Below are 14,027 nucleotides of genomic sequence, written 5' to 3'. Positions count from 1 at the left end.
AGAAATTGTAATTCAATCACTTAAGATTGCCAAGGAGATCAATGAGTGCATTGATTGAGGAAGAGATGAGAATGAACATGATCCGGAGGATTGCAATATCTCTTGATCCCAATGTTCATTTTATTTTTAGTTCTTACATTTATTTTTCTTGTCATTTTACTTTTCTGCACTTTATTGCTTTCTTTACTTTTCTGTCAATTTACATTTCCTTGTTGCTCATCATCCAAATCTGAATCGTCTAACTAGGATAATCAATTAACCATTGATTGCTTAATCCGTTAATCTCTGTGGGATTCGATCTCACTCTATTGTGAGTTTTACTTGATGACAATTCGGTACACTTGCCGAAGGGGAATTTGTTGAGAGACAAGTTTTCCGTGCATCAAGTTTATGGCGCCGTTGCCGGGGATTAATTGTGATTAACAAACTACCGGTTAATTGATTTACTAGATTAGACACTTTTCTTTTATCTTTGTTTTCTTTTGTTTCTTTATTTTCTTTTACTAACCAACTGTTTGTGATATTGCCTCACTGGAAATTTCCTCATCTGTGACAATGGAGATTCCAATTTCTTTTGGTGATTATTGTTTGAGACAGAGCTTTCTGCAGGAAAGAAAGGAGCATCCATCATATTTTAGTCAATCAAATTTCATGGGAAACTCTCCACCACCACAGAATGATTCACTTTACTATGCTCATGGTGGGTGGGAGTATCAAGAACATGAAATGGGGTGCTTCCCAGGGTCACAAAATGGTCCATATTTTGATAAATTTGATCACTACTCAAGTTGTGGCTGGGAAGATCAAAGTCAAAGAGATTTCACTCATTCATACCCCATTCATCAAGAGCCATCACCTCTCAATTATACAACCTCACCTCCAAGTTTCACATGCCTAAATCCTTCATCATTTGAGTATGCCTCAGCACAAAAGTCTATCCAAAATCCATACAATTCATTTCACCAACAACAAAACAACCAATTCCATTCACAACCATTACAACCTACCCAACCACCTTTAGATAGACTTGCTAGGATGGAACTCTTCATGGAAGAGCTCAAAAGAAGTAGAGAAGAAGAGAGACTCGTTAGGATAGAGCTCCTGCTTGAAGAAATAATAAAGACAAATGAAGAGGAGAAAATAGCAAGAAGGGACCATGAAGAAAAATTGAGACAGAATGCACAACTCTATTCTGAAGAACAATTCATTGAAGAGCTGAGAGCACAAAGAGAGACCACTTCAGTCTCTCCAGAAACAGAGGAGTTCATTCAAAGGTCAAGAACAAATGAGGAAGTCAATCAAGGGAGCCCACACTCCAATGAAACAGAGAGTTGCATAGAGGGTGAGTTCATTGAACCACCAATTCGAGAAGTTCTTGATGAAGAGGATGCTCTACCCATCATACAATACCCAAATCCTGAAATCAAGGTGGTAAAGGCAATCAACTTGAACACTAACAAAAGGATGGTGACCAAGAAAAGAAGGACAATATTCATGAAGAAGAAAAGGTCAACCAAAAGCCATCCCACCCCCACCCCAACAAGCAAGTTTACTCAAGCTAACAACAGAAGAAGGCTTGCTGGGGAGAGGCACTCAAAACAAGGGGCATTAACTGGCTCCTCTTTCCTCTTGAGGTCATTCCTCTTAACAAACTGGAAGAAGAGGAAGAAAGTCATGAACAACATGTCAAGCTAATGACATTAAAAGAGCGCTTGTTGGGAGGCAACCCAACCGTAGGTAACATTTTCTTGCTTTGCTTAGTTTACTTTCAATAATTTGGCATATGATTGCACTCTAAGTTTGGTGTTGCCATGCAACAATTTGATTTTCAATCTTCACTGGGGTACTTGCAACATTCTAAATTGACAGTGGCACACTAAGTTTGGTGTTGCCACTTAACTTTCATGCAAAGTACCATGCCAACACCACTCATTAATGCAATCACATTATCTCTGTTTCACTTCTTGTGCTTTTGTTGTGATCCATAATCTTGCTTGCTGAAACACATGCATACTCACACTTCATTTTAAGACATTCATGATCCATCATAAACTCCGTCACCACTGTTTTAATTGTTGCTTGAGTATAAGCAATCATTCTATGTCTGGTGTGGGAAGGGGAAGAATAGGAGGAAAAGGGCAACAACAATGAAGATAAAATACAAGGTGGTAAAGTTCCTTTCTCCTCTTACTTATTTCCAGCACTTTAATTTGCATGATTGTCTTCTATGTTCTTTGTATGTATGTGTGCTTTCTCCTTGTGAATAAGCATGTCAGTTCTGTCTTTTAAACTTTTTATTGATTAAGGCTGTATTTTCTAGTCTGAATGTCATTACTGCATCCTTACTTTGCTTACTAGTATGCTTGTCCCTTTGAATCAAATAAAAAGAGAATGAGTATTTTTAAAGACCAGAGTAGAGTTCATACTATGGAGTAAGTTCATGAGTTTATGGTGTGGTCATAAGTTAGCTAAGTTGGTTCAACCAGAAGGTGGGAGGACAACTATCTGTCATGAATACTGTGCTTGAGAAACACCCCATGAGACTAGCTAAATAAGAAGATCCTAATAAGAAAAAGGGAAAGAACAATAAAGGTTGAAAAATAAAAGAAAAAGAGTAAGCAATAAGGCTAGGCACCAATGGTTTTAATCTTGAGGCATGTGTCTATGGTGCTCCTGTGTGAGGGATCTACTTGGATGAATAAGCTCTTAGGGGTGCCTTATCACTTGGTAACTTGGGTTAACTAACTCGGGATTATCAGCTGAAAGTCCACTATCAAGAGTAACCCTCACTACAGAGCATTTAGTTACCCAAAGAGGTGCTGGACACCAAGGTCTCAAGAAAAGAAAATAAATAAACTATGTGCCTGAGGTGTGTATGTATGGGGGAGAGACTTGAGCAAGTAAGTCCTTAGGGGTACTTCAACACCTAGCACCTTGAACCAACTGGTTTGGGAGTGTTGGCTGAAAGCTTATTTTAAAGAGTTGCCCCCTTACAGAGCACTTAGCTTAAGAACAAAAATAAGCCCTGAAATGACAACAAAAGGATCAATGAATAAAAGTCTCATGGGTTGTAAGCAAAGTCAGTGTTTTAGAACATGATAAAGGTCTGAAAGCCAGTAAAGGAATGAACCTAAGTTGCTATGCATGAAACCACCATAAAATCAGTGACATGACTTCCACAAGAATGACTCATTTTTCTTGGCATTCCATTCATCATTCTCTTGTTCCAGTACTTGCTTAGGGACAAGCAAGCTTTAAGTTTGGTGTTGTGATGCCAGGACATCTTGGCCAGTTTCACTGACCTTTTCTTTACTGTTTTTAAGGTAGTTTCATGCATTTTCTTAGGAAATAAGCTAGTTTTGGGTGGATATTCACTTACATCTTGATTCAAGCATACATTGTGCATTTTACATGATTTCATGAGGATTTTGCATGAATTATATGATAAATTGGATGATGCATGATCCCATGATTAAGAGCAAGACTTTGATGCACTTTGTTTGATTGATTTTAGGCCAAAAGAAGAAGAGAAGAGCCACGTTAGTGCCTACATTAGTTACACTAACGTGGGCACTAACGTGGAAGGAAGGAAAGCCACAACGTTAGTGAGAAAAGTTAGTGGCATTAACTTTGAAGAAAGGAAATGGAGCCAACGTTAGTGACACTTAACATTATCACTAACGTTGGCCAATGCTCATAAGTGGCCACGTTAGAGTCCACGTTAACTTAGTTAACGTGGCCTCTAACGTTAAAAGGGGGAAAGGAAGCAAACGTTAGTGACATTCAACATTGTCACTAACGTTGGCCTAAGTGTACAATGCCACGTTAACTCCCACGTTAACTTGGTTAACGTGGGAGCTAACGTGAAGAGGCAAGGGTGGTCGACAACGTTAGTGACACCCAACATTGTCACTAACGTTGAAAGCAACCACACAACCCCAAGGAGTCACGTTAACTTCCACGTTAACTAGGTTAACGTGGAAGTTAACGTGAAGAAGAGAAGTTGTCGACAACGTTAGTGACACCAAAAATTGTCACTAACTTTGCCAACACAAGCCACAAAGAGCCACGTTAACTCCCACGTTAACTTAGTTAACGTGGTAGTTAATGTGGGCAAAAGTCCCACCTGGCAGCCTGACCATGCCTTCTTCAAACAAGAATAACTTGAGCCACAAAACTCCAAATGAAGTGATTTCAGTGGCATTGGAAATTAGGATTCCAGAGCTTTCCAAGCATATATGGCACTACATGGTTGACACTAAATTTGAGGGAGAAAACCTGCCCCGAAAGTGCAATGATGAACATGGTATCAACCTGTATTAAGGCCAACTGACCTCTTCACCTTCCAAGAAGTATAACTCGAGTTGTAGAGCTCCAAATGATGCGCTTCCAAAGGTATTGGAAAGTGGAAATCCAGGGCTTTTCAAAAATATATAATAGTATGGGGTGGACACTAAGTTTGAGCTTCAGAAACGGGAAATCGCTAGCGTTATTGGCAATCAACATTTCCAGTAACGTTGGCATATATGCCAGCAACCATGTCCACTTCAAAGGAGAATAACTTGAGCTACAGAGGTCCAATTGAGGTGATTCCAGTTGCGTTAGAAAGCTGACATTCAAAGCTTTCTAACGATATATAATAATCTATAGTGGGCATGAAATTTGAGCACAAACAAGGGGCATCTTTTAAGCCCCAAAAACACCAACTGGGCAGCAAGTGCAACGTTAGCCACAATAACTTTAGCACTAACGCCACACTTGTAGCGTTAGTGTGGCTAACTTTGGCACTAACTTTAGCACCTGGACCTCAACTTGACTCACTTCTCTCTCAAGCCCACATCCAAGCTCAAGCAAGCAGGCCCACAATTGTCAACCAATCAAGGCCACAAGAAGCATCTAGAATAGGAATTTTCATTTAATTGTAATTTGCTTTTCATTTCATTTTGTAATTTAGGAGAGCCTATATAAAGGCTTTAGTCTTTTAATTGAAAACATCTTAGCTTGGACAAGGGGAATTCTGGAATGGGGGATTGAAGAGGGGTCTTCGGACTCCCTCCCCTCACTCACTTTTCCTTCTCTTTCTTTTAGTTGTAATTTTCATTTATGAATGTTGAATTTTCATTTTGAATCTTCATCTTTACTTTTCTGCACTTTCTTTCTTTTCTATTTTTGTATAGCAATGATCAACTAACTCTTTACATTGGGTTAGAGAGCTCTATTGTGATTCAATGGATCAATTGTAGTTCTTATTCTTCTTCTTCTTTCTTTTCTCTTGATTTTACTTGAAAGCTTTCGGTCTTCATCCAATTGGGTAGTTATCTTGGAAAAGAAGCTATTCAAACTTGGATCTCTTTTGAACCTTGAAAGAGAAATGAAGAGATCAAGCTAGAAATGCTTTCTCATGCTGGACCAAGTTGGGTTTGGATGGGTATGTGACTATAACCCTCTCAATACTTGATTTGGGAAATGCATGTCGTATAATCAGTGACCATACTTCATCTCTTCTCGTGAGCAATTGACCAAGGAATTGGCTATTGATGAAGATTTGAGAGATTGAATTACAAGAAATTGTAATTCAATCACTTAAGATTGCCAAGGAGATCAATGAGTGCATTGATTGAGGAAGAGATGAGAATGAACATGATCCGGAGGATTGCAATATCTCTTGATCCCAATGTTCATTTTATTTTTAGTTCTTACATTTATTTTTCTTGTCATTTTACTTTTCTGCACTTTATTGCTTTCTTTATTTTTCTGTCAATTTACATTTCCTTGTTGCTCATCATCCAAATCTGAATCGTCTAACTAGAATAATCAATTAACCATTGATTGCTTAATCCGTTAATCTCTGTGGGATTCGACCTCACTCTATTGTGAGTTTTACTTGACGACAATTCAGTACACTTGCCGAAGGGGAATTTGTTGAGAGACAAGTTTTCCGTGCATCACCAGAGAGTTGTGCCACTTTTGGGCCAACTCTGTGTCTCGACCCACGCGGACGCACGCTGTACGCGTTCGCGCCACTCCTTGTTTCACTACCCACGTGTTGGCGTACCTGGCACCTCTGCGTCCATTCCATTAGTTCAAGCCATCCACGCGCAAGCGCACAGTGCACGCGCGCGTCGATGCGTTTTAGCATCACCTAGGCCAAAGGACCCGAGAGTTGTGCCAACTCTGGGCTTCTTTTGTGCCTCTGGCCCAGCACACCCGCGCAAATGCGCACTGTACGCGTCCGCGCCGATCCCTAATTCTCCCATCTACGCGTAAGCGCGTATGGCGCTTCCGCACCACTTCCCTATTTTCTCACCCGAGCGGACGTGCACGGTGCGTGCGCGCGGATTCAAATTTTCACTTACCTCAGGGACGCGAAGCCCTAGTGCATTTGCACAGTCCCTCTCGTCCCTCTCTTTGCAAACGTTCCATTTCCCTTTCATCCATAACCACCTCCCTTCTCAATAACCGGTGAGCACTCTGGCGTCCACCACCGCCGTCGCCGCGCGCTCCAACGTCCCTCTTCTTCACCCTCCCACTCTTTCTCACTCCTCTACCCCCTCCTCTCTGTTTTTGTTCTCTCTCGCAGCCAACCTCTGCTCCGCCACGAGCACAACCGCGACCCCCCATTGTCGCCAGCGATTGCTCCACGGTGCCACTAGACCGCCGTCTGCTTTGACCAACTCACTTCCCTCTGCTACACCTTCCCTTCATCCGCCCTAGTCAGTCTCTGTCTCCCCAGGTTTCTGCTTCCCCTGTTCTGCTTCCCTTTTACTTGTTTTATGATAATTTTGTTAGTTTGGTTAGATTAGCTTAACTAGTTAGTTTAGTTTAACTTAGGTGGTTAGCGAATCTGGGTTGAGTAGTGGATTTAGGATTAATTGAAATCTTTACTGCTGTGTGAATTTGTTCTGTTTCGTTGAATTGCTCTGTTCTCTTGGATTGTTCTTTGTTCATTTGGTATATGATGCTGCTTGCTTGTGTTTGATTGACAAAGCAACCGCTGCTGTTCTTTGTACTATTTGAATTGCTGCTGCATTATTGGCTGTTTATTCCATCCATGTGAATTCATATATATATGATTTTGTGTTTTCAAGCATTGATGAACTCATATGGAACCTGATTTGCTGTTTAAACTTGGAAATAGCCAATTTACTGCTGAGATGCTGCCGAATTTTTCTTAACCATGTTCCATGAATTGAGGATGCTTTGATTGGTATAGCAAACTCTAGTTGATGATTTCTATTTCAATTAGTACTTTGTTACCTAGATGGTCTTGGAAAATCCTCAAGAACAAGTTTTGGTCTTGCTTATACTCTTTGCTCGATATGCATGATGATTTGTGTATAGGCATTGAATAGTTTGAATGAATTTTCTGATTGACCATAACTTGTGACTTCCTTCAAATGTCAGACCTCTTTTGCATAAACATACAAGTTGAAAGTTTTTAATCTATGAGGCTAATTAATTCACATGTTCATGCATAATTGACATTAAGCCACATAGACCATAAGGTTTTTCACTCTTTTCTCAGCTTGTAACTTTTATGCATTATTGAATTTAGTGTTGAATAATTCTTGATTGATTTTTTTTATGAATTGACTTCACCAACACAAGTTCATTTGATTCTAGTGATCATTGCATTGATTGATGGTTTGTTCCATATTAGTTATTTTCTAACTATACCATAATTCATCATCAATGACTTTATGCATTTCATGATTGTGAACTGATGAGCGGATAATTTATACGCTTTTTGGCATTGTTTTTAGTATGTTTTTAGTATGTTTTAGCTAGTTTTTATTATATTTTTATTAGTTTTTATTTAAAATTTACTTTTCTGGACTTTACTATGAGTTTGTGTGTTTTTCTGTGATTTCAGATATTTTCTGGCTGAAATTGAGGGATCTGAGCAAAAATCTGATTCAGAGGCTGAAAAGGACTGCAGATGCTGTTGGATTCTGACCTCCCTGCACTCAAAGTGGATTTTCTGGAGCTACAGAAGCCCCATTGGTGCGCTCTTAATTGCGTTGAAAAGTAGACATCCAGGGCTTTTCAGCAATATATAATAGTCCATACTTTGCCCGAGATTTGATGGCCGAAACCGGCGTTCAAAGTCAGCATCAGAATTCCCAGCGTTAAACGCCGGAACTGGCACCAAAGTGGGAGTTAAACGCCCAAACTGGCACGAAAGCTGGCGTTTAACTCCAAGAGAAGTCTCTACATGAAAATGCTTCAATGCTCAGCCCAAGCACACACCAAGTGGGCCCAAAAGTGGATATTTACGTCATTTACTCATTTTTGTAAATCTTAAGCTACTAGTTCTCTATAAATAGGACCTTTTGCTATTGTATTTGTAGGCTAATCTTTGAGTAGTTCTATGCTACCTTAGATCACATTTTGGGGCTGGCCTCATGGCCATGCCTAGACCTTGTTCTTATGTATTTTCAACGGTGGAGTTTCTACACACCATAGATTAAGGTGTGGAGCTCTGTTGTACCTCGAGTATCAATGCAATTACTATTGTTCTTCTATTCAATTCAACTTGTTCTTGTTCTAAGATATCACTTGCTCTTCAACTTGATGAATGTGATGATCCGTGACACTCATCATCATTCTCACCTATGAACGTGTGCCTGACAACCACCTCCCTTCTACCTTCGATTGAGTGTTTATCTCTTGGATTCCTTAATCAGGATCTTCGTGGTATAAGCTAGAATTGATGGCGGCATTCTTGAGAATCCGAAAAGTCTAAACCTTGTCTGTGGTATTCCGAGTAGGATTCAAGGATTAAATGACTGTGACGAGCTTCAAACTCGTGATTGTGGGACGTTAGTGACAGACGCAAAAGAATCACTGGATTCTATTCCGACATGATCGAGAACCGACAGATGAATAGCCGTGCTGTGACAGAGTGCGTTGAACATTTTCACTGAGAGGACGGGATTGAAGCCACTGACAATGGTGATGCCCAACATACAGCTTGCCATGGAAAGGAGTAAGAAGGATTGGATGAAGACAGTAGGAAAGCAGAGAGACGGAAGGGACAAAGCATCTTTATACGCTTATCTGAAATTCTCACCAATGAATTACATAAGTATCTCTATCTTTATTTTATGTTTTATTTATCTTTTAATCATTCATTATCCATAACCATTTGAATCCGCCTGACTGAGATTTACAAGATGACCATAACTTGCTTCATACCAACAATCTCCGTGGGATCGACCCTTACTCGCGTAAGGTTTATTACTTGGACGACTCAGTGCACTTGCTGGTTAGTTGTGCGAAGTTGTGATAAAGAGTTGAGATTACAATTGTGCGTACCATGTTGATGGCACCATTGATAATCACAATATTGTGCACCATGTTTTTGGCGCCGTTGCCGGGGATTGTTCGAGTTTGGACAACTGACGGTTCATCTTGTTGCTTAGATTAGGTACTTTTCCTTTTTATTTTTCAAAATTTTTTTTTTCAAAAATACAAAAAGATTTTCTGTTTTGTTCTTCAGAGTTTTTAAGAATGAATTCTAGAGTTTCATGATGATTTGTTGAAGTCTGGCTGGCTGAGAAGCCATGTCTAATCTTTTGGACCGAGGTTTCAACTTATCATCACAAGAGCTTGTTGATTTCTATCAATTTTGCTGCTGAAAGCAATGATCTGCTAAAGCTTGGCTGGCCATTGGCCATGTCTAGTGTTTTGGACCGGAGCTTTCATTGAAAGCTTGGCTGGCTAGTAAGCCATGTCTAATTCCTGGACCAGAGTCTTAGACTAGCATTGCAATGATTCCTGGAACTCTTATTAAAAGTTTTGATTCTCTTTATTTTCTTCTCTATATAATTCTCGAAAATCACAAAAAAAAATTTGTAAAACCATAAAAAAAACCAAAAATATTTTATGTTTCTTGTTTGAGTCTAGTATTAATTTTCAAGTTTGGTGTCAATTGCATGTTTCTATTTTTCTTGCATTTTTCGAAAATTACATGCATGTGTCTTCATTTATCTTCAAGTTGTTCTTGATGATTTCCTTGCTCTGATCTTTAAATTCTCTTGTTTAGTGTGTTTTGTTGTTTCTCATATGCATTCTCAATTTGTTAGTATCTCCTATATGAAAATTTTTAAGTTTGGTGTCCTGCATGCATTGTTTATTTGATCTTAGTTGCATTTTTATTGTTTCTCATCATCAAAAAAATTCAAAAATATTTTTTAAAACTATGTCTTTTCAAGTCAATAATACAGAGAATTGAAGATTCAGAACATTCAGCAGAGGAATCAAACAGAAAAAGCTGGGCGTTCAAAACGCCCAGTGAAGAAGGAAAACTAGCGTTTAAACGCCAGCTAGGGTACCTGGCTGGGCGTTTAACGCCCAAAAAGGTAGAGATTTGGGCGTTAAACGCCAGAATGGGCACCATTCTGGGCGTTTAACGCCAGGATGACATTAGAGGGAAGATTTTGTTTTTAATGCACATTTTTTTCAAGTTTTCATAATTTTTCAAAATCAAATCTTTTTCAAATCATATCTTTTCAATCATATATTTTCAAAATCAATTTCTTTCCATTTTCAAAAATACTTGCTAACAATTAATGATTTGATTCAAAACTTTCAAGTGTGTTGCCTTTTCTGTTAAGAAAGGTTTAATGTCTGAATCATATCTTTTAAATTTCTTGTTAGCCAAGTCATTAATTTTAAAAATCAAATCTTTTTTTAAAATTGTTTTTCAATCATATCTTTTCAATCATATCTTTTTTAAAACCACACCTTTTCAATCATATCTTCTTAATTACATCTTTTTCAAAATAGTTTTCAATCATATCTTTTTGTTTTCTAATTTCAAAATCTTTTTCAAAAATTACTTTATTTCTTTCCCAATCTTAGTTTTCGAAAATCTCAATCAAATTTTCAAATATCTTTTTAAAATCTTTTAATTAATTTTCGAAAATTCTTTCCCTCTTTTCACATCCTTCTATTTAAGGACTAACACTCCTCCACTATCAATAATTCGAACTCTATCCCTCTTGATAAGTTCGAATTCCTCTCCTTCTACCTCCTCCTTCTATTCTTCTTTTCCTATGACACCTCAAGGAATCTCTATACTGTGACATAGAGGATTCCATACTTTCTTGTTCTCTTCTCTTTCATATGAGCAGGAGCAAAGACATAGGCATTCTTGTTGAGGCTGACCCTGAACCTGAAAGGACCTTGAAGCGAAAGCTAAGAGAAGCTAAGGCACAACTCTCTGAAGAGGACCTAACAAAAATTTTCAAACTAGAAGAAGATATGGCAGCCAAAAACAACAACAATGCCAACAATGCAAGGAAGGTGCTTGGTGACTTTACTGCACCTACTCCCGACTTCTATGGGAGAATCATCTCAATCCCTGCCATTGGAGCAAAGAACTTTGAGCTGAAGCCTCAATTAGTTTCTCTAATGCAACAGAACTGCAAGTTTTATGGACTTCCATTGGAAGATCCTCATCAGTTTTTAGCTGAATTCTTGCAAATCTGTGACACTGTCAAGACCAATGGGGTTGACCCTGAGGTCTACAAACTTATGCTATTCCCTTTTGCTGTAAGAGACAGAGCTAGGATATGGTTGGACTCACAACCTAAAGAAAGCCTGAACTCTTGGGAAAAGCTAGTCAATGCCTTCTTGGTAAAGTTCTTTCCACCTCAAAAATTGAGCAAGCTTAGAGTGGAAGTCCAAACCTTCAGACAGAAGGAAGGTGAATCCCTCTATGAAGCTTGGGAAAGATACAAACAATTGATCAGAAAGTGTCCTTCTGACATGCTTTCTGAATGGAGCATCATAGGTATCTTCTATGATGGTCTGTCTGAATTGTCCAAGATGTCATTGGACAGCTCTGCTGGAGGATCTCTTCATCTGAAGAAGACGCCTGCAGAAGCTCAGAAACTCATTGAAATGGTTGAAAATAACCAATTCATGTACACTTCTGAAAGGAACCCTGTGAATAATGGGACAAATCAGAAGAAAGGAGTTCTTGAGATTGATACTCTGAATGCCATATTGGCTCAGAACAAAATATTGACTCAGCAAGTCAATATGATTTCTCAAAGTCTGTCTGGAATGTAAGCTGCACCAGGCAGTACTAAGGACGCTTCATCTGAAGAAGAAGCCTATGATCCTGAGAACCCATCAATGGAAGAGGTGAATTGCATGGGTGAACCCTATGGAAACACCTACAATCCTTCATAGAGAAACCATCCAAATCTCTCATGGAAGGACCAACAGAGACCTCAACAAGGTTTCAACAACAATAATGGTGGAAGAAACAGGTTTAGCAATGGCAAGCCTTTTCCATCATCTTCTCAGCAACAGACAGAGAATTCTAAGCAGAGCCACTCTGACTTAGCAACTATAGTTTCTGATCTGATTAAAACCACTCAAAGTTTCATGACTGAAACAAGGTCCTCCATTAGAAACTTGGAGGCACAAGTGGGTCAGCTGAGTAAGAAAGTTACTGAACTCCTTCCTAGTGCTCTTCCAAGCAATACAGAAGAAAATCCAAAAGGAGAGTGCAAAGCCATCAACATGGCCGAATTTGGAGAGGAAGAAGAGGCAGTGATCGCCATTGAGGAAGACCTCAATGGACATCCACTGGCCTCTAATGAGTTCCCTAATGAGGAACCATGGGATCTCTGAGGCTCACACTGAGACCATAGAGATTCCATTGGATTTACTTCTGCCATTCATGAGCTCTGATGAGTACCCTTCCTCTGAAGAGGATGAAGATGTTACTGAAGAGCAAGTTGCTAAGTACCTTGGAGCAATCATAAAGCTAAATGACAAGTTATTTGGTAATGAGACTTGGGAGGATGAACCCCCTTTGCTCACCAAAGAACTGGATGACTTGACTAGGCAGAGATTACCTCAAAAGAGACAGGATCCTGGAAAGTTCTCAATACCTTGTACGATAGGCACCATGACCTTTGAGAAGGCTCTGTGTGACCTAGGGTCAAGTGTAAACCTCATGCCTCTCTCTGTAATGGAGAAGCTAGGGATCTTTGAGGTACAAGCTGCAAGAATCTCACTAGAGATGGCAGACAATTCAAGAAAATAGGCTTATGGACTTGTAGAGGATGTCTTGGTAAAGGTTAAAGACCACTACATCCCTGCTGATTTCATAGTCCTAGAGACTGGGAAGTGCATGGATGAATCCATCATCCTTGGCAGACCCTTCCTAGCCACAGCAAAGGCTGTGATTGATGTTGACAGAGGAGAATTAATCATTCAAGTGAATGAAGACTCCCTTGTGTTTAAGGCTCAAGGATATCCCTCTGTAACCATGGAGAGGAAGCATGAAGAGCTTCTCTCAAAACAGAGTCAAACAGAGCCCCCACAGTCAAACTCTAAGTTTGGTGTTGGGAGGCCACAACCAAACTCTAAGTTTGGTGTTGAACCCCCACATTCAAACTCTAAGTTTGGTGTTGGGAGGTTCCAACATTGCTCTGAACATCTGTGAGGCTCCATGAGAGCCCACTGTCAAGCTACTGACATTAAAGAAGCACTTGTTGGGAGGCAACCCAATTCTATTATATCTATTTATTTTCCATTGTTATTTTATGTTTTCTATAGGTTGATGATCATGTGAAGTCACAAAAACAATTGAAAAAGCAAAAACAGAGAAAAAAATAGCACACCCTGGAGAAAAAGCTTGCTGGCGTTTAAACGCCAGTAAGGGCAGCAAATGGACGTTTAACGCCCAGTCTGGCACCATTCTGGGCGTTTAACGCCAGAAAGGGGCACCAGACTGGCGTTTAACGCCAGGAATGGGCAAGGAGCTGGCGTTAAACACCAGAAAAGAGCAGCAGCCCGGCGTTTAATGCCAGAATTGGCAGAAAGGGCATTTTGCACGCCACTCGGTGCAGGGATGAGCTATCCTTGACACCTCAGGATCTGTGGACCCCACAGGATCCCCACCTACCCCACCACTCTCTCTCTTCTTTACCCATTCACCAATCACCTCAATACCTCTTCCCCAAAAAACCCCTCACCTATCAAATCCCACCATTCTCTTT

General features: G+C 39.7%; 1 non-coding gene across 1 annotated transcript; it reads right to left on the bottom strand.

Annotated features, from left to right (window-relative positions):
- Positions 1–11,673: 11,673 nt before the first annotated feature.
- On the bottom strand, positions 11,674–11,781 carry LOC148545307 (small nucleolar RNA R71). Its single transcript, XR_015901231.1, has one exon. It is a non-coding gene; the product is annotated as a small nucleolar RNA R71 (small nucleolar RNA).
- Between the last annotated feature and the right edge of the window lie 2,246 nt (positions 11,782–14,027).

The sequence above is a fragment of the Arachis ipaensis genome, chromosome B9, assembly GCF_059453495.1.
Source record: "Arachis ipaensis isolate K30076 ecotype BB chromosome B9, ASM5945349v1, whole genome shotgun sequence".
Taxonomy (NCBI): domain Eukaryota; kingdom Viridiplantae; phylum Streptophyta; class Magnoliopsida; order Fabales; family Fabaceae; genus Arachis; species Arachis ipaensis.
The sequence above is the reverse complement of the archived record's forward strand: the minus strand, read 5'-3'. Positions and strand labels throughout refer to the sequence as shown.